Source organism: Rana temporaria, chromosome 1 (genome assembly GCF_905171775.1).
Source record: "Rana temporaria chromosome 1, aRanTem1.1, whole genome shotgun sequence".
Taxonomy (NCBI): Eukaryota; Metazoa; Chordata; class Amphibia; order Anura; family Ranidae; genus Rana; species Rana temporaria.
The window spans coordinates 282,641,835-282,664,154 of NC_053489.1; positions in this window are offsets into that span (position 1 = coordinate 282,641,835).

The following is a 22,320-nucleotide window of genomic DNA, read 5'->3' on the forward strand; positions in this document are numbered from 1 at the left end:
TATCGCACACCACCAGGCCCGGCTTGAGGCTCAATGACGTCAACCACTCATCGGTCTGTTGTTCCATGTCCCTCCACAACTCCTGCACGGTGTGTGGTTTTTCCCCCAAACAGGAAAGTTTTAAAACTGCCTGCTGGCGTTTACCCATGGCTGTGCTGAAGTTGGTGGTGAGTTTCTTAAGCTGACTGGATGAGGAGGCGGCAGAGGATGAGGAAGCGGAGTAGAAGGAGTTAGGAACAGGAGGCAAACTGAAGCGCCCTGCAATCCTCGGTGGTGGAAGGACATGCGCCAAACTGCTATCGGCCTCAGGCCCAGCCGCCACTGCATTTACCCAGTGCGCTGTTAGGGAGATATAATGTCCCTGACCGTGCTTACTGGTCCACGTATCCATAGTTAGGTGGACCTTAGCACAGATGGCGTTGCGCAGTGCACACCTGATTTTGTCCCCCACTTGGTTGTGCAGGGAAGGGATGGCTCGCCTGGAAAAGTAGTGGCGGCTGGGCACGACGTACTGTGGGACAGCCAATGCCATCAGGCTTTTAAAACTCTGCGTCTCCACCAGACGGAATGACAGCATTTCAAAGGCCAGTAATTTTGAAATGCTGGCATTCAGGGCCAGGGTTCGGGGGTGGGTAGAGGGGTACTTCCTCTTACACTCCAGTGTTTGGGAGATGGAGAGCTGAATGCTTCCATGGGACATTGTGGAGATGTTTGGTGACCCAGGTGGTAGTGTTGCTTGCCGGTCCTCTAATTGAGGGGTGGCAGGTGGCACTGTCACTACGGAGGTGGATGAAGAGGCAGAGAGGCCCGAGACTGATGCAGAAGAGGAAGCAGGAAGAGCCAGAGACCTTTCTTGGTTTTTGCGGTGTCTACTCCACTGCAGCTCGTGCTTTGCACTTAGATGCCTGGTCATGCAGGTTGTGCTCAGGTTGAGAACGTTTATGCCTCGCTTCAGGCTCTGATTGCACAACGTGCAAACCACGCGTGTCTTGTCATCAGCACATTGTGTGAAGAACTGCCACGCTAGGGAACTCCTTGGACCTGGCTTTGGTGTGCTCGGACCCTTGCTGGGTTGGGAAGTAGCAGGCGTACTGTCTAGGGGACGGACGCTCTGCTTTGGCACCCTGCTCCCTCTTCTGCTGTGCTGGTGGCTCTGTGCGACCACCGCCTCTTCCTCCGAACTACATGGGTCACCTGCACGAGGTTGATTCCATGATGGGTCGAGGACCTCATCGTCCTGCACATCATCTTCCACCCAGTCTTCACCACTGCCCTCCTTGTCGCTCTGCACAATTGCAAAAGCACCAGCAGTTGGCAACTGTGTTTCATCATCATCATCATGCAAGACGTGCCCCCCCATGAACTCATCCTGAAATAGAAGTGGTTGGGCATCAGTGCACTCAATATCTTCCCCTTCTGGGCCTGGGCTATTTGGATGGCCCTGGGAACACATGCTAACAGACTCATCAAAAAGAAGAAGAGACTGCTGCATGCTTTGGGGCTCAGACTGCTTGGCTGATTTGCAAGGGGGTGAGGTGAAAGACTGATGGTGGACATCGGCTGCAGGCGCCAACTCTGAACTTTCAGCACAAGACTGGTTGGAAAACAATGTGAAGGAACTGGAGGCACTGTCAGCAACCCAATCTACTACCGCCTGTTCTGCTCCTGGCCTCAACATTCGTAGAGCTGGATTAGGCCCGACCAAATACCGCTGCAGGCTCTGTCGGCTACTCGCACCTGAGAAAGGTGTTTCACTTGTGCTTGTAGCTGGCACAGATCGACCACGTCCTCACCCTCTAACAGGAGCTCCACCAGCAGCACCACGCCCGCGGCCACGTCCCTTATTTGACGGTTTCCTCATATTTCTCAAATTTAGGGTCTTGCCCTAATTTTGAGAAATTTTAAATACAAAAAAGTGTAAGCTGGTGAAATAGGCAGAGATTCACCTATATATTTATCCACCTATAGCAAGAAGCTGGAAGCCAGCACTAAACAATGTACTGCACAGACAGTATATCACAGGGGACAGGTAGACTGTGCTGGTGAAATATACAGAGTCACCTATAGAGTGCTGACTGCCCCTACAGAAAATATATTTCAGGAAACTCTCCCTGACTATGGAACTTGACAGGAACACAGAATAGAACAGATGTGCACAGGTGGTGTGGCAGATGTACTGTTGATGAAATACTTGTCACCTCACCTATACAGTACTGACTGTCACTGGCACTACAGAACTAATATGTCAGCAAACAGTGCCTGATAAGGAACTTGACAGCAACACAGAATAGCACAGATGTGCACAGGTGGTGTGGCAGATGTACTGTTGATGAAATACTTGTCACCTCACCTATACAGTACTGACTGTGACTGGCACTACAGAACTAATATGTCAGCAAACAGTGCCTGATAAGGAACTTGACAGCAACACAGAATAGCACAGATGTGCACAGGTGGTGTGGCAGATGTACTGTTGATGAAATACTTGTCACCTCACCTATACAGTACTGACTGTCACTGGCACTACAGAACTAATATGTCAGCAAACAGTGCCTGATAAGGAACTTGACAGCAACACAGAATAGCACAGATGTGCACAGGTGGTGTGGCAGATGTACTGTTGATGAAATACTTGTCACCTCACCTATACAGTACTGACTGTGACTGGCACTACAGAACTAATATGTCAGCAAACAGTGCCTGATAAGGAACTTGACAGCAACACAGAATAGCACAGATGTGCACAGGTGGTGTGGCAGATGTACTGTTGATGAAATACTTGTCACCTCACCTATACAGTACTGACTGTCACTGGCACTACAGAACTAATATGTCAGCAAACAGTGCCTGATAAGGAACTTGACAGCAACACAGAATAGCACAGATGTGCACAGGTGGTGTGGCAGATGTACTGTTGATGAAATACTTGTCACCTCACCTATACAGTACTGACTGTCACTGGCACTACAGAACTAATATGTCAGCAAACAGTGCCTGATAAGGAACTTGACAGCAACACAGAATAGCACAGATGTGCACAGGTGGTGTGGCAGATGTACTGTTGATGAAATACTTGTCACCTCGCCTATACAGTACTGACTGTGACTGGCACTACAGAACTAATATGTCAGCAAACAGTGCCTGATAAGGAACTTGACAGCAACACAGAATAGCACAGATGTGCACAGGTGGTGTGGCAGATGTACTGTTGATGAAATACTTGTCACCTCACCTATACAGTACTGACTGTCACTGGCACTACCGAACTAATATGTCAGCAAACAGTGCCTGATAAGGAACTTGACAGCAACACAGAATAGCACAGATGTGCACAGGTGGTGTGGCAGATGTACTGTTGATGAAATACTTGTCACCTCACCTATACAGTACTGACTGTCACTGGCACTACAGAACTAATATGTCAGCAAACAGTGCCTGATAAGGAAATTGACAGGAACACAGAATAGCACAGATGTGCACAGGTGGTGTGGCAGATGTACAGTTGTCACCTCACCTATACAGTAATGACTGTGACTGGCACTACAGAAGAAATATGTCAGCAAACTGTGCCTGCTAATGGAACTTGACAAGAACACAGAATATCACGGGTGCACAGGTGCTGTGGTAGATGTACTGTTGATGAAATATTCAGTTAGCTATAGATTGCAAACAGCCACTATAGTTGAACAAAATTCCTAAAGTATATGAAGCACAGCAGATGTCACATGAATGAGTGTTTCTTGATATTTCTGCAGCAATAGACCTAAAACTGTCCCTATGAGAATCAGGAAGCCTCCACCTCACATAAGTACAGCAGTGACAACGAGCCAGATACAATAAGATGATGCAGATATCAAATGAATTAAGTGTCCCTCTTGAAATTTCTGGAGCAGTATCACAGCACAGACCTAACACTCTCCCTAAAGAACAATCAGGAACCTTTTCCCTCACATAAGTAGAATAGAGCCAGATCACCTAACTTTCCCTATGCAGCAGATTCCACCAGCCTTTCCCTATCTAGAGTGCAGCAGAGTGACGATCTGTGCTGTGTGCCTCTATCTAATATAGAGGCACGTCACATGATGGGTCACATGCTGCACTGGCCAATCACAGCCATGCCATAAGTAGGCATGGCTGTGATCAGTTTACAGTCACAGTTGTTAAAAGAAAGGCGATTGGCTGCCGTGCAGTGCGCCAAATATACCCGAACCCTGAACCCGAACCCGGACTTTTTCCAACTATTCGGGTTCGGGTCCGGGTTCGGGAAAAACCCAAAGTCCGTACCGAACCCGAACTTTACAGTTCGGGTTCGCTCAACCCTATTCATAATACAAATAAAACTTAGACAAAAACATGTTAAGTAAGCCTTTTCTTTTCTTCATGATATAACATGTCCTTCCTTTGGCCAATTTTACACTGCTTATCACCTGCAGTCTCCTTACTCTTGTAGTACGAGCTTGTTCACATCAGCTGCTCTCAGGTGTGTTTTTTAAATGCATCCTAAATGTATCCACAGTAAAATCCATCTAGTTCATACTACTGTATTCAATCCCAGTGCTTTTTTTTTAAGTATAGCAGCATGCATTTGTGTGTGTAAATGCAAGAAACACATTTTGATGCACTGGAAGACACATAAACACACTTTTTGAGTTAAATAAGTGGAAAAAAAGTACAAGAATGCATTACAAATGTGATTTAAATTAGGTAAAAATGCAATAAAAATGTATATAAACATGCATATGGAAACGCACACTGAACGCAGAGATTGTGGTGTGAACCAGCCCTAAAATACCTGCCTATGTCCTGCCTCTCTAATGATTTTCAACCTAGTCTTGCTCATTAATCCTACATTCACACCTATGCATTTTTTGTGTGTTTTTCAGTTTGCAGAAACACACTACAGTTCATTTAACATGATTTCCTATGGTCCTAGTTCACATTTATGCGTTTTGTGGCTGGTGCGTTTTTGGAAAAGTTTGGGGACTTTTTTTGCGCGATTTGTGGCTAATAGATTTCAATGGAGCTGCACCAGAAACGCAAGTGGTGCATTTGTGATGCGATTTTTGATGTGTTTTGTGTTTTGCAGTTCTTATTTTACTACTGTATAAAGCTGGTTGCTAAGCAGGGGGCCGGTAAGCCAGTTGCCGCGTCCTTAGCAACCGATGAGTCATCAGCGAAACACGGCGTACAAAACCCGAACATGGAAAGAGGTGCAGAAGAAAATTAATGACATGGGAGGTGGATCAGCTAGCAAGTTGAAGCTGTCTGCTGAAGAGGAGGTCATAGCCAGCTGCCTGGCGCAGGGGCAGGTGGAGGGCCTGGAGGGATTTGACTCCAGCGAACATGACTTGATGAGAGGTAAGTGTGTTTCATCTCCCATCCGGTGTGGAGCATGTGAGGGGGTGCAAGGGAACATGTGACAAGTGTGTGGGCACACCAACATGTGAATGCTGTGTGTCATCCACAGATGTGCTGGAGGGAACTGGGCCATCATCTGCCTCTGGACAACCCACATCAGGCAAGCAACAACATGTCCATCGGTCTGACCCCCTGGGAAGCCAAGAAGCTTGTCAACACGATGTGGCTGCAGAAACGGTGGAGGGGAGTGCACACACAGGTGCATTGGAGGTCGTCGTGGAGGAGCCTGTGGACTTAGGACTTCCTGTACCTCGATGAGGAGACCCTCGGCGCCGGACCCTCCGAGACGGTGGAAGTCGCTGACCACGTAACGCCATCAACGCCCATCAAGGGAACCCCCCCGAGGGCCACCCCGGCAAGAGGGACACCTTCATGGGACACACCGGCCAGAGGGACGCAACCGACTGCAACTCCCAGGAAGGTCCTGAGCAAGAACAGGGCTGGAACCGGATCAGTCCAAGAAGGGCTCGAGAGGGAACAGGCCTGCCAGACACAGCACATGGCAGACATTGCCATCGACCTCCACCGCTTGGGTGACAGCATAGCCTCCTTTGTCGGGTCCTCGGATAAGGCACAGGCTGAGTACACACTGGCTGTGCAGGGCACCGCAGCCACAATGCAGCAGTGCCTCAAACAGCAGGCCGAACACACAAAGGCCATCTGTGACTGCATGCAGGAGGTCAATGCTAACTGTGCAGCCATGGACACATGCCTGTGTGACCAGTCACAGACCCTGGATGCCATGTATCAGCACATGGTAGCAGGGGGTCCCGCAACATCTGAGGACCATGGATCGGCCATGGACATGCAGGTGACCCAGCAATGCAACACCACGTCCATTGAGCAACTGCAAGCAACAGCAGCAGGGATCGTGACCGAGGTTAGGAGCCTGGGTGGAATCGGGCAGGCCAACACTTCAGCCATCCAGTTTGAGGGACACCAGAACAGACGCCTGCAGCGCCAACACAACGCCAGTCAGAGGCAGATGCATGCGGAAACATATGGCGTGCTGACCCGCATTGCTATTGCCTTGGAGGGGATGCAGGCAACATCTAGATCCATATCCAGGAGCGACAGCCCAGGGGATGAACCGCCATGGGATGTCCCACCCGAGTCATCGCCACGACACCTGCGGAGCAGATCCCTGGGCACGAGGCATGGACCGCGGGAGGGCAAGTGACTGTCCCGAGGACAATGGCACCATGAGTGCAGCTCAGGGTCAGGGTCAGAGGCATGTGCCGTGCACCTGTAAGGGCTTGCCATGGTGGACAATGGCATGGTCCAATACTTTTTTTCTTTCCACGGACCCAGACCGTGGGACATGTGTGTCACCCTCACTGATGTCACAGCAACATCGGACTGCACACGGTCAGGAGTGCAGAAGTCTCTACGGTGACTGGACACTGGTTTTCAGGGGCAGGGTTTGCCCGGTGATGACAGTACTACGGTGTGACTGGTGTGTGAGTATGTGTATGTGTGTGTGGCCAATGTGTCCAGACAGGCACAAGGCCATTTCTGCCAGCACTGCGTGTCAACTGGCAGGGGTCACCTTGGATCGTCGGGGAGAGGTTATCTCCACGACCGTGTGGATGTGGTATGAATGTACAGCAACATCATTGGGGCTTTGGCATGGCGTTGCTGCTCCCAAGTCCCGCGCAGTGGACTTGAGCTAAACCAATGTGGATGTTATGTGTGTGAGCTAGGGACCACAGTGATGTGCATGTGTGCATTGTCCGTGTGCCATGATGAATGTGTGTGTTGCTGCGATTCAACGTGCAAAGATGCATTCCACGAGGCAACTTCTGACTGCTGTTCATTCAGCAGATGGGGTAGACTCGGGCACGGGGACTGTGTGGTGCGGGGGTCAGGTCATCACATATGTCAATCTCCAGGCCCTTTCTCATGGCGTAGTTGTGCAGCACGCAACATGCACGGATGATCTGGCACACAAAGTTTGGGGAATACAACAACGGACTTATCCAGGCATCGGAAACGGGACTTCAGGATGCCAAATGTGCGCTCCACCACTGCACGGGTGCGTATGTGTGCAGCATTGTATCTTCTCTCGCCTCTGGTTTGGGGATTCCGGTATGGAGTCAGGAGATGGGGCCCAAGTGCATATGTTGAGTCACCTGGAAGGATGTTAGCCGTGCATGTGCCCCTTGTGATGTCTGCATCATGGGGGCGGACAGTCATGCCTGACACCCATGTCACTCACCAAGCAGCCAGCTGTCCCTGTACACATTCTGTTCGAATTCTGTTGGGATGGTGCTTTGACGGTATATGTAGCTGTCGTGGCTGGCCCCGGGGTGTTTGGCACGGACGTGCCATATGAGGCATTGGGCATCGGCTATCACCTGTACGTTGATGGAATGCCACTACTTACGATTGCGGTATATGTGCTCTGTGGCACGGGGGGGCCGTAGTGCTCCTTGCTAAGAGTGGATCTGGTGTGGAATTTCTGATCAGAAGTGGAATTTTTGAATACAAGTGGAAGAGTTAAAAACCAGGATTTGCTTTTAGCTGCTTTTAACTGTTTCTGCTGCAAGTGTTGAATTGTTTGTCTCTTTTCTCTGACACTTTTTAAACAGCTTTTTTTTTTCTTTCTGCTAATTAAGGGGAGTGTTTAATTGTTAACAGGTGAGTATATAAGTGTCTGTAAAAACTCCATAAGAGCTGGCTCCTTGCTAAAAGTGGATCTGGTGTGGAATTTCTGATCAGAAGTGGAATTTTTGAATACAAGTGGAAGAGTTAAAAACCAGGAGTTTAAAACAAGAGTTAAGACACGAGTCTTCCAAAACTGTAGGTATCATCTTAATCTTCATAGAAGTAATTATATTGTAACTGGGAAATGAGTGCTAGCAGGGTTGAAGGTTTTGCTCAGTGCACAGTGTGTCACATGTATGCAAAATTGGTGCAACAGCTCCAAGATGGATACCGCTGTGACAGATGTGAGCAGGTTGCCCTTCTGGAAGCTTGTATTAGAGATCTGGAGGAGCAAGTTGCAACACTGGGTAGAAATGACAACCTTGAAAGGGGTCCTCTGCTCGCTGAGCAAGTAGTCAGTAAGGTTGATGTGGAGGGTGGAGGGGCAAGTCAGGATTATCAGATAGGGAGATGGGTTAATGTAGTTAGAGGGAGTGGAAGGGGCGTGAAGAAAGGGAAGGCCAGTCCTGTATTTGTGCATCAAAACAAATTTGCCAAGTTGGGTGATGATGTGGAGGTCGCAAACACAGAGGTGGCAGCCCTAGATGTTACTGCTACCCCTAACAGCCGGGAGAGCAACCCATCTAGTAGAGGTGGGGAGGGGAGTGCAGGTAGGCCTAGACAGTTGGTGGTAATAGGGGATTCTATAATTAGAAGGACTGATAGAATAATTTGTCGCCAGGATCGCTTCAACCGAATGGTTTGCTGTCTCCCTGGTGCTAGGGTTCGGCATGTGGTGGACCGGGTGGATAAATTACTGGGAGGGGCTGGGCATGACCCAGCTGTCTTGGTCCACGTTGGAACCAATGACAGTATACATGGAAGGTGGAGGCTCCTTAAGAATCAATTTAAAGAACTAGGCTGCAAGATGAAGGGAAGGACCTCCAAGGTGATATTCTCTGAAATATTGCCTGTGCCATGCGCAACACAGGAAAGGTAGGGGGAGATTAGAGAGCTGAATGCATGGCTAAAGACCTGGTGTAGGAAGGAGGGATTTGGGTTTCTAGAGCACTGGGCTGACTTTTCATTGGGGTGCAACCTATATGCTAAAGACGGTTTGCACTTGAATGGAAGGGGGTCTGCTGTGCTGGGGGAGAGGTTTATGGGAATGCTGGAGGAGTATTTAAACTTGGATTGAGGGGGAGGGTGAACTAGAATTACATCGGGCACACAGGTCAGCTAGGGGTCAGACATTAATGGAGAGTGGAATGGGGATAGATGGGGGAGGGTTATGGCAGATGACAAGAAAGTTCCCATGTTGCAAACAGCCATTGGAAATAATAGTGCCATTTGTACTACTATAAATTATATGAAAAACACCAGAGAAAAATGTAACAATACATTTAAGTGTTTGTTCACCAATGCCAGAAGTCTGCCAAGCAAAACAGGTGAGTTGGAAGCTCTGGTGCATGAGGAGAGCTATGATGTAATCGGTATTGCTGAAACTTGGCTTCAATCTTCACATGACTGGGCTATTAATATTCCTGGCTATGCTCTCTTTCGGAAAGACAGGGTAAACAAGAAAGGTGGAGGGGTCTGTCTCTATGTGAGAAGTGACCTCAAAGCAAGCGTGAAAGCGAACCTGGTTGATGGAGAGTGTGATGAGGCTGAAGCATTATGGGTGGTACTGCATACAGATGTGCGTAGTTCAAAATTAATCATTGGAGTTTGTTATAAACCACCCAATGTTAATGAGGAGGTGGAGACTCAGCTCCTTGCACAGATGGAAAGGACTGCAAGGGCTGGGACGGTGATAATAATGGGGGATTTTAACTACCCAGAAATTGACTGGATTAATGGCACTTCTGGGACAGTTAAAGGACAAAAATTTAAAAACCTATTGCAGGACAATTTTATGGTGCAGTTTATTGAGGCCCCAACTAGGAATGATGCTCTGTTGGACCTGATAATCTCAAACCATGCAGAGCTTATTACTAATGTTCAGATAAAGGAACACCTGGGTAGCAGTGATCATAACACAATTTCATTTAATGTTAACTATAAGCAAGAAATACATACAGGAAATATTAAAACACTAAATTTTAAGAGAGCAAATTTTCCAAGGATGAGGGCTGCTCTCCAGGACTTGGACTGGGAGGGACTATTGGCACCGATGAACACAGAACAGAAATGGGAATTCTTCAAAAAGACTGTGTGGAACCTCACTGCAAAGTATGTTCCCATGGGCAATAAGTTTAAATGGCTAAAAATAAAACCTTTGTGGCTCACGGTCAAAGTTAAAAAAGCTATAAACAATAAGAAAGTAGCTTTTAAAAAATATAAAAATGAAGGAACACTAGTGTTGTTTAAATGTTACAAAGAATATAACAGGATATCAAAAAAAGGAAATCAAGGATGCAAAAATTCAAAATGAACGACAGATTGCAAAAGATAGTAGGACAAACCCCAAAAAATTCTTTAAATACATTAATAGTAAAAAGGTGAAGTACGAGCATGTAGGCCCCTTACAAAATAATCTAGAGTGGGTGACTGGGGACAAAGAGAAGGCAGATTTATTAAATGCTTTCTTCAGCTCTGTGTATACAATGGAGCATGGGGGAGCTCATGTCCAAAATGGGGGTGGGAGTGACACAGCCCCAAATCCACAATGGCTCAAAAGTGATATGGTCCAGAAATATTTAGACAGAATAAAGGTGGATAAAGCACCTGGACCTGATGACATCCACCCACGGATTCTAGGTGAGTTGAGCTCTGTCATTTCAAAGCCGCTGTATCTAATATTTAGGGACTCATTAATGACAGGAATAGTACCACTGGATTCGCGCAGGGCCAATGTGGTGCCCATATTTAAAAAGGGAACAAAGTCTTTACCAAGTAACTATAGACCTGTTAGTCTAACTTCTATAGTTGGGAAGATACTGGAACGTTTAATAAAAGACCACATGGATGAGTTCTTGCTGGAAAAAAACTATTTAAGCAGCAGACAGCATGGATTCATGAAAGACAGAAGTTGTCAGACAAACCTGATTTCCTTTTATGAAGAGGTAAGTAAAACCCTGGACAGAGGAGTGGCGGTGGATGTGGTATACTTGGATTTTGCAAAAGCGTTCGATACAGTTCCGCACACACGGCTCATGTGTAAGGTAAGGTCTACAGGATTGGATATATCAGTTTGTAAATGGATAGAAAGCTGGCTGAAAGACAGAATTCAGAGAGTCGTGGTTAATGATTCTTACTCTGAATGGTCCAATGTTATCAGTGGAGTACCCCGAGGTTCAGTGCTGGGACCCTTACTTTTCAATATATTTATAAATGATATTGGGTCTGAGATCAAAAGTAAAATTTCTGTCTTTGCAGATGACACCAAGCTATGCAGTGGAATAACGTCCTTGCAGGATGTCGCCAATTTACAAGCCAACCTCAATGCTCTGTCTAATTGGGCGACTGAGTGGCAGATGAGGTTTAATGTTGATAAATGTAAAGTTTTGCACTTAGGGAATAAGAATATGCATGCATCATACATGCTAGGGGGAGTACAACTGGGGGGATCTGTAGTGGAGAAGGATCTGGGGGTCTTGGTAGATCATAAGCTCAATAATAACATGCAATGCCAAGCTGTGGTTTCCAAAGCGAGCAAAGTCCTTTCTTGTATTAAGAGAGGTATGGACTCCAGAGACAGAGATATAATTTTGCCCCTGTACAAATCATTAGTAAGACCTCATCTGGAATCTGAAGTTCAGTTTTGGGCACCAGTTCTCAAAAAGGATATCAGAGAACTGGAGAAAGTGCAGAGAAGGGCAACCAAACTGATAAGAGGCATGGAGGAGCTCAGCTATGAGGAAAGATTAGAGGAACTGAATTTATTCACTCTTGAGAAGAGGAGAATTAGGGGGGGATATGATCAACATCTACAAATATATAAGAGGTCCATACAGTGGACTTGGTGTTGAGTTATTCACTTTACGGTCAACACTGAGGACAAGGGGGCACTCTTTACGTCTAGAGGAAAAGAGATTTCACCTCCAAATACGGAAAGGTTTCCTCACAGTAAGAGCTGTGAAAATGTGGAACAGACTCCCTCCAGAGGTGGTTCTGGCCAGCTCAGTAGATTGCTTTAAGAAAGGCCTGGATACTTTCATAAATGTACATAAAATAATTGAGTACTAAGATTTGTAGGTAAAGTTGATCCAGGGTAAATCCTATTGCCTCTCGGGGGATCAGGAAGGAATTTTTTCCCCTGCTGTAGCAAATTGGATCATGCTCTGCTGGGGTTTTTTGCCTTCCTCTGGATCAACTGTGGGTATGGAGTTGGGTGTATGGGATTGTACTGTGTTTTTTATTTTGTTTGTTTATTTTTTGTGGTTGAACTGGATGGACTTGTGTCTTTTTTCAACCTGACTAACTATGTAACTATGTAACTATGTGTGCAATCAATGGCCCCGACGGTGCGTGGGAATCCGGCAATACTGTAGAAATCCTGCATTGCCTTCTGCCGCAGGTGCTCATGGGTCGGTTTGATGATGTGGTGGGACATGCGTGTGAGGATTGCGGGGACGACCTGGTGCACGCATCTGCTCATGGTGGATTGTGACATTCCAGACACGACTCCACTTGTACGTTGGAAAGATCCACTGGCGAGGAAATGGAGTGTTGCCAGTACCTTGACCAGTGGCTGCACTGCATGTGAGCGTCCCGTCTGGCTGGTGATTTCATCATGCAGGGCTGTGGCTAATTTCAGGATGGTATCAGGGCTGAATCTGAAGATGCGGTACACCTCCGATTCCCCCATGCCGAAAACGTTGATGCGCGTTCGGTATATCCTCTCCTGTGCCCTCCTCCGTGCCTGTTAACGCAGTAGTGCTATGACCATGGCTGCCCCTGGCATGTTGGCATACTGATGTGTTGTCCTGCAAGTGTGGTTGCTCTGCTCGTCTGTAACGGTGCTGCTGCTGCTGCTCTCCAGCTGACCTGTGCATGTCTGTTGCCGGGTTGCACCTCATTTATGAGGAATAACTTTACACCGGATGTACAACTTAGGCGCATCTCGCGTAGCATGCGCCGGGCACACGCACGTTCCTGAATTGGTGTATTTCCCTCATTTGCATGTTTGCATGGCCAATCAATGGGAGCAGCACCGTGCGCCCAGCCCACATGTGCGACCACCCTACGCCGGTGTGCGCAAGCTACGTCGGCATGGTGTAGTCTGTTATTAGGCGCAGGTTGGTTCGTGGGTCTGCCGCACACATACGCCGGCACACATTGGCACTTACGTCGGCGTAACGTGCTATACGTCGGCGTAAGTGCTTTGTGAATCTGGGCCATTGTGTTTATGAGAAGCCCCTTAAAACTTGTGACAAAAAAAAAGTCTTTTTATGCACTCAACATGTTTTTTTAGCAAATACCTTGTGTCTACTTTCTAAAAATTAGTAATTTGGGGGGTGTTTGTACTGCCTTGGTTTATTAGCACCTCAGGAAATGTGATTGCCAGTCAGAAAGTAAATGCTGCGTGAATAACAGTATATAGTATCTCACAAAGTGAGTACACCCCTCACATATTTGTATATAGTTTATTATATATTTTAATGTGACAACACTGAAGAAATTACACTTTGCTACAATGTAAAGTAGTGAGCGTACATTATTTTCCAGGATTGCCATAACTCTCTTAGGCATGGAGTTCACCAGAGCTTCACAGGCTGCCACTGGAATCCTCTTCCACTCCTCCATGATGACATCACAGAGCTGGTGGATGTTAGAGACCTTGTGCTCCTCCACCTTCACTTTGAGGAAGCCCAACAGATGCTCAATAGGGTTTAAGTCTGAAGAAATACTTGGCCAGTCCATCACCTCTACCCTCAGCCTCTTTAGCAAGGCAGTGGTCATTTTGGAGGTGTGTTTGGGGTTGTTATCATGTTGGAATACTTACGTCACCATGTTTGGACACGGTCGGATTTTTGACCGATGGTGTGTAGGCAAGACTGATGAAAGTCAGCTTCATCGGATATCCGACGAAAAAATACATGGGATTAGATTCCATCAGATATCCGATCGTGTGTACAGGGCTTTAGGCTTTGTTTACACTTGTAGTTGGTGGGAACGGTAAAAACACGTGGTTGAGTCATGTTTTACCTGCCCTCTTAACTGCTCCCCCTTAAGCTGCAAAGACAGACGGGTATTAAAATGTGTTATTTTAATACCCGTGGTATTGCTTAACTCTGGGAGGACGTTATATAACGTCTGTAACGGTCACCACCGTTTACGACCTTCCATCAACCCACGACAGCTTATCGACACTCCACAATCAGGCAAACGAACACGACCCATAAGAATTCCCCCCAGACACACAGCTCTGTTCTGGTTTCAAATGCAAGACAACTTTAATGGTTAGCTCTCAAGTTTATATACAGTTTAAGCATGAAAGGAACAATCAAACTCTCCACCCACACTTCACACCCTGGGGGGGCTTCAATACACCTTCAGATGGATAATTGCTAAGCATTCCAGACATCTTGGCGCCGGGCTATAATTATCACTGCACCTGAGAAGTCACATTCCTTCATTAACAGAATTCAAACAAAAACCATCACACAATAAATCCCCCTCAATCCACGTCTTTAGACAGACGTTCTGTCTCTGCATACAGCTTGACAAGTTCCATTCCACACACACAACAGTATTTAGTATACATAATGAGAGATCCTGGACCAGACTCAATTAGCATGTCAACAGTCTACACAGAGAGATGAGTCATGGAATAGACCAACACTTTGCAATATCTTCTGCAATATAAGCAGTAATGTCCCCTGTCCTGTAATTTAGGATATCATTTCTCAGTCACCCTATGGCCCTATCGGACATAAGGTGACCCTAGACATAAGAGTTATTAATGATGATGGCACAGGAGTACCCCTCATCCTTCCAAAGTCTCTGTTTGTCCCTGGTCATTCCGTTACATCTCTCCCCTTTCGGTGGGAGACTGACACTGAACGGGTTGACTCCGAAGTTAGTCAGTAGTACCATACCAGTCCTTCAATGCTGGTAGCCATACCGTACCCCAAATAAATTGCTCCAAACAGAGCATTACTCACCCCGCCAACCTCTGTCTCTCTCAGAGAACCTGCCTGCCGCTGGGGAGAGGCCTGGACTGGCCCTTCTCCCTGGAGTCCTTTCAGCTACTGGAGAGAAGACAGGGTGACTGGGCTCAGTCCATCATGTTGTTAGGGTTCTGGGCCAACTGGCCCCCATCCCTGGGGTATACCAGTGGAGACTGAGGTCCCATCCACTGGTGGTAGAAAATCCCCTGATGCTTGCAAAGCAAAGCCGACATCTTCCTGTCTCTGTGACGCACCATTTTCTGGGATTGTGTCAGTGAAGACTGAAGTCCCATCCACTGCCCCAGGAACTCCCTCTTCCGTTAAGTGAGAGCAGAGGCTTGTGGCACTCTGCTCTGTTGCCAGCTCTTCCGCTGGGTCGCTTTGAGTGGAGACCACAGTCCCATCCACTGCCCCAGGAACTCCCTCTTCCGTTAGTTGAGAGCAGAGGATTGTGGCACTCTGCTCCGTTGCCAGCTCTTCTGCTGGGTCGCTTTGAGGGGAGACCACAGTCCCATCCACTGCCCCAGGAACTCCCTCTTCCGTTAGTTGAGAGCGGAGGCTTGTGGGACTCTGCTCCGTTGCCAGCTCTTCTGCTGGGTTGCTTTGAGGGGAGACCACAGTCCCATCCCCCGATGTCAGCTCAAGCTGCAGTTGTGTGCAGCAGCCAGTAGCATCCTGCCCTGCCGCCAGTGATTCAGCTGGGAATAAACGCTTTACCACCACAGCTTGTTGCTGGGGAGAGGGGCCAACTGCCCCGGCTCCCTGGAACTCCCCTTCCATGGTGACTGGCATCTGTACCTCTCCCCTCTCTTCAGTTGGTGCTGCTGTGACTTCTGCTGCAGCATCTCTTTGCTGTAGCCAAGTGGCATCCACAGCCACTATAACCCGGTCTATGATCTCCGGTGGAAGATTAGGTCCATACTGTGCCAGTCCACGTCTAACAGCCCGGTCAAAAAACACTTCCTCGGGTGTCCTGTCTGTTATGCTGGGCCTTTCTGTTACGCTGGGTCTTTCAGCTCTATCCATTTGGACAAGCTCTGTAATAATGTCCCTTCTCTTACGATTGCAGGCCGATCTGCCCCGGCTCTCCAGTAAGTCCTTGAGGGAAGAGAGCTTCAGCCGTTCATACAGCGTCTCCATTGTCCTGTGTCCTTGTAGCCGTCCTTCTGCCGATGGAAACATCCCACTGCTGCCACCACTTGTAACGGTCACCAACATTTACGACCTTCCATCAACCCACGACAGCTTATCGACACTCCACAATCAGGCAAACGAACACGACCCATAAGAATTCCCCCCAGACACGAGACACACAGCTCTGTTCTGGTTTCAAATGCAAGACAACTTTAATGGTTATCTCAGGTTTATATACAGTTTAAGCATGAAAGGAACAATCAAACTCTCCACCCACACCTCACACCCTGGGGGGGGGGGGTTCAATACACCTTCAGATGGCTAATTGCTAAACATTCCAGACATCTCGGCGCCGGGCTATAATTATCACCTGAGAAGTCACATTCCTTCATTAACAGAATTCAAACAAAACACCATCACACAATAAATCCCCCTCAATCCACATCTTTAGACAGACGTTCTGTCTCTGCATACAGCTTGACAAGTTCCATTCCACACACACAACAGTATTTAGTATACATAATGAGAGATCCTGGACCAGACTCAGTTAGCATGTCAACAGTCTACACAGAGAGGTGAGTCATAGAATAAACCAACACTTTGCAATATCTTCTGCAATATGAGCTATCAGTAATGTCCCCTGTCCTGTAATTTAGGATATAATTTCTCAGTCACCCTATGGCCCTATCGGACATAAGGTGACCCTACACATAAGAGTTATTAATGACGCTGGCACAGGAGTACCCCTCATCCTTCCAAAGTCTCTGTTTGTCCCGGGTCATTCCGTTACAACGTCCTCCCAGAGAATCGTTCCCGGAAACATCCACTGGACCCAGCGCAACACAGATCACGGTAAAGGGACAATGACATCGGCCCTTTACCACGTGATCGTGCCGTCCAATGATGGTGCGATCACAATGTAAACATAGAAGGTCATTGAAAGTTCATCTCTCTCCTCACACGGATGCAGAGGGAGAGGAGAGATCTGTGAGTGTCCCCCTGCTTATTGCTTTGCCTAATAGTGCCCAAAAGTGCCCAATTGTGCCACATCTGTGCTCAATAGTACCACATCTGTGCCCAATAGTGCCACATCTGTGATCAATAGTGCCACATATGTGCCACCTGTGCCACCCCAGTGCCACCCCAGTGTCACCAGAGCCGCACCAGTGTCACCAGAGCCGCACCAGTGCCACACCAGTGCCACCAGTGCCACCTGTGCCCATCAGTGCCACCTGTGCCCATCAGTGCTTATCTGCACCACTGCAGTGCCACATCAGTGCCGCCTGTGCCCACCAGTGCCGCCTGTGTGCTAATCAGTGCGACCAGAGCCACACCAGTGCACACCAGAGCCACACCAGTGAACACCATAGCCACACCAGAGCCATCTGTGTCCATCAGTGCCACCTTTGCCCATCAGTGACACCTGTGCCCATCAGTCCCACCTGTGCCACCCTTGCCCATCAGTGCTCATATGCGCCACTGCAGTGCCACATCAGTGCCGCCTGTGCCCACCAGTCCCACCAGTGCCGCCTGTGTGCTAATCAGTGCCACCAGAGCCACACCAGTGCAACCAGAGCCACACCCGTGCCACTACAGTGCACATCAGTGCCACCTGTGCCCACCAATACCGCCTGTGCCCACCTGTGTCCATCAGTGCCACCACAGTGCTCTGCAGTGCAGCCTCACCAGCCACCAGCATGGCAAAAAAAATATTTACTAGTGAGGAGGCCTACCAGCGTCTAATCATGAGCGATGAGAGCAGCGGGGAGTCTCAGTCCGATTCGGATTCGGCCTATGAACCCGTTACAGACAGTGGGTCTGATACAGAATCAGAAGAGGAACGTGTGCCCGTAAAAGGAAGGGGTGCTGGCGTGGAGAAGCGGCCTACTCCCAGAAGCGCAGGGCCATCCACCTCAAGCACAGTGCCGTCCACCTCAAGCGCAGTGCCACTGCAACAAAGGCCAGGCACCAGCAGGGTGTCATCTCAGCCCCAAAGGGATAGGGGCCATGCCAGCCTTCCCTATGGCCTTCAAAACCCCCTGTGGCTTCCCCCTAATTCCAGAGCAGCAAATATCCCCCCTTTCACCGCCCAGCCAGGTGTCCAGGTGAACAGCGATGATTTTGTCATGCTCGATTTTTTCAATTTACTTTTCACCAAAGACTTGCTATCCTCCATTGGCTAGGGGGTGTGTAACATTTAAATCAGGCGCGTCCCCGCGCCGATCGAAATGTGCATGCGCCGTCCGCTAAATTTCCCAGCGTGCATTGCTCCAAATGACGTCGCTAGGTTTTGACGTGAACGTAAATTACATCCATCCGTATTCGCGAACGACTTACGCAAACGACGTAAAAAATTCAACCCGGGAACGACGGCCATACTTAACATAGGATACGCCGCATATAGCAGGGGTAACTATACGCCGGAAAAAGCCGAACGCAAACGACATAAAAAAATGCGCCGTGCGGTCGTTCGTTTCTGAATCGGCAGAACTCCTCATTTGCATATTCGTCGGCGTACAAAAAAACAAACGCCACCTAGCGGCCGACCTGGAATTGCAGCCTAAGATCCGACGGTGTAAGTCACTTACACCTGTCGGATCTTAGGGAGATCTATGCGGAACCTGATTCTATGAATCAGGCGCATAGATACGACGGACGGAACTCAGAGATACAACGGCGTATCAGGAGATACGCCGTCGTATCTCTATCTGAATCCGGGCCACGGTGTATTATTGTCCCGATTGTCCTTCCCAACCAGGCCTCTGTATAGGTGCCTGTTTCCGCCGTTACCATACTTCCCAACATTATTAGGGAAGTATGGTAAACGAAATTCTAATTTCCTGTAATTTTCCTCCACACCCCTTATGCCACTGAACTGAACTGTACATACCTCTGCCTTCTCCGGAACAGACCCTGGACTGTTATACGACCACGCTTTTGCCTAACGCTAAACATACCTCTGCCTTCTCTGGAACTGACCCTGGCCTGTTATACGACCACGCTTCTGCCTAATGCTAAACTGTACCTACCTCTGCCTGCTCTGGAACTGACCCTGGACTGTTTGACCATGTTTTTTCCCTGCCTCTTGGATTGATCTTTTACCCTGCTATACTAGTGGGAACACAGGGGTCTCACATATGTGAGGGGCTCCAGAATTGTTTTTTTGGATGAAGAAAACGATTTTTTAGTTTTCTCATTCCCGGATTAGGGTCTGGAGACTCGGAGGCTTCAAAGAGATTTGGGTGGGAGAAGCCTCTACCCCTGTCCCTATTCTTTCCTGGTCTGCTACTTGGACCATGTTCCTGCTTATTACCAGGACCAATATTTTGGCACTGCTGGCAAGTGGCAATGTCTCTACTTGCACTGACCCTGGACTGTATCCCTGCCTGTTCTGACTATGGACAATAATCCTGCCTGCTGCCTGGATCAGGGCTCTCCTCCTGTGGACAATTGCACTACTAAAACCACAGGTAATATTTTTTTTACCCTTTACTCAGCAGAATGTATTTTAGGGTGTAATTCTTGGTATGTACATGCTGTGTTAGAAATATGAAGGGCCTTCAAAAATGTGCTAGATTGTAAGGAAATTTGATGTGTAATTTATGTCCCTAGAACACCTGATGGTGCTTCTTGGATGTTGGGCCTCTATGTGGCCAGGCTGTGTAAAAGTCTTACACATGTGGTATCGCCATACTCAGGAGGAGTAGCAAAATATATTTTGGGGTGTCATTTTTGCTATGTACATGCTATGTGTTGGAAATATCCTATAAATGGACAACTTTGCGTAAAAATAATTGCGTTAATTTTCTTGTTCTAAAGACTCATTATGCCTCATAGATTATACGTTGGGGTGTCAGTTATAAAAACGGTTGTTTTTTCAGGAGTCCTGAAAAAAACGACAGTTTTTAAAACTTTTTTTCCATTGATACATGTTCCCTCGGGCAAGACCCAGATTCTCAAAGACGTTTTCACAGACATACTATAGACACCCAGCAGGTACAATATTTAAAGGAATTTTTCATTTTTTTTTTTTTTTCATTTAAGCATCAATAAAATCCCTGCTCCTGAAAAAACGTTCGCGCGAACGTTCGGTCCGTTCGAAGGTTCTGGTGCGAACCGAATGAGGGGTGTTCGGCTCATCCCTAATAAAAATGCCAGTGCTCAAATGATTTGAGATTCTGTATTATAAACATTTACATTTTTTTTTTGTTTTTATCCACTGGAATTCTACATAGGACATGTATTCACGCACAGTGTGCTGGATTATGTTCTAACACACATAAATAGTGACTTGCTGTATATAATGACCAGGGAATATCCATTTGTAATGATAAATGTCTAAATGTTACAGATTGTTCAACCAGTAGTATATTTACCCTCATAACTTCAAATATTTCAATGAATTGATGCATTAAATTTAAAAAATATATAAGAAACACCATGTCATTCATATGGTCCGTCAGCATATTTTATCAGAACATTCATTCATGGCTGTGAAAAAAGCAAATTAAAAGTTCAGACATTTTGTGTCAGACTTTCTTTACAATCACTGACCTTAATGGAGAATCATGCCTCCAATTATTTTGATAAATCTACTTTACCTTCACAGAATTATAACCATAGCAACATTATCTCTGCATAACAGAAAGAATTTCCATTTTCATGCCTATAAGGGTAAGAGATGGTGACAAAGTAGTGAGAAGGAATATTTTTTTCACTGCTTTGATCTTGACAGTGCTAAGCACAATCTTGCAAAATGTAGATGTAAATAATGGTATATTATTACAGTTGTGCTCTGAATTAAATGACTAGGACTTGTTGATACCTAGGCTTATAACATGAAAAAAATAAAGCTTCATTGCTCATAGTTTAACATTGTATTCACATCTTTCATAATATGCAGCTGGCAGTATATTTGGAATTATTTATTAGTGCATTTTCAGCTAAAGAATATCATACATGCATCCAAGATGAGATGATTTCCTACTGTCAATACAGTAAAGGATGCAATGAATAACACTTTAGATATTCTCCAAGTAAAGTATATATTCTATCATGCACTTAATAGATGGTTATGTCAATCATATAGGGCCTTTACTTCAATTAAAAGCATTCAAGTTTAAGGACCCATTCACACATTTAAACAGTAAAGTGAGTAGTACTATGAATAGCACATTAATGCACCTACACAAAGCACCTTTACTACAGTGCACCACAACACAAGGTGTGCCGGACAGCGAAAAAATAAAATAAAATAATAGAGTAGCAATTATTTCTGCTGTGTTGGGGCCCTATAAATATGAATGTGATGGGGTGTGCAATATAGTGTGAACAGAACCGAAAGGTAGAATTAAGCATTAACCTTTTAGTGAGCATGGGCAGTAGATCTACAGCCTAATCTGCAAAAATCAATGAACTACAGCCTAATTTAACCCTGAGATCCCCTAGTCATGATATCAGGACCAGCTATTTATTATTACTAAGCCCCAATTAGACTGGTTCACAGTAATGGATTGCTAAATACACAGGTTATATTTATTTCTGGCCCTCTCTGGTTTATAATGGACACATAGAAGAGGGAGACAGACCAACCTAATGTAAAGTATTGTTGTGGCCAGAACCTTTCTAACCTGGATTCTGTGTAGCTCCAAGGTAGCAGAGAAAATGTAAATATTGTCCAAGTAAATGATCAGTAAGTGATCCATGAATTCTCTAAAATTGTCATTTTACTAAATTCTGGAAGGTAGCCAGGGCCTTGCACAGTCCAAATGGCATAACAAGATATTCAAAGTTCCCAAAGCAAGTTTGAAAAGCTGTCTTCCACTCATCTCCCTCATGGATGTGCACAAGATTTTAGCACCCTGTACATCCAGTTTGGTAAAAATCTGGGCATCACAAAATCTCTGGAAGAGCTCATGAATTAGAAGGAGAGGATAGCAGTTCTTGATAGTAATTTTGTTGAGCTCCCTATAATCCACACATGGCCTGAGGGTACGGTCTTTCTTTT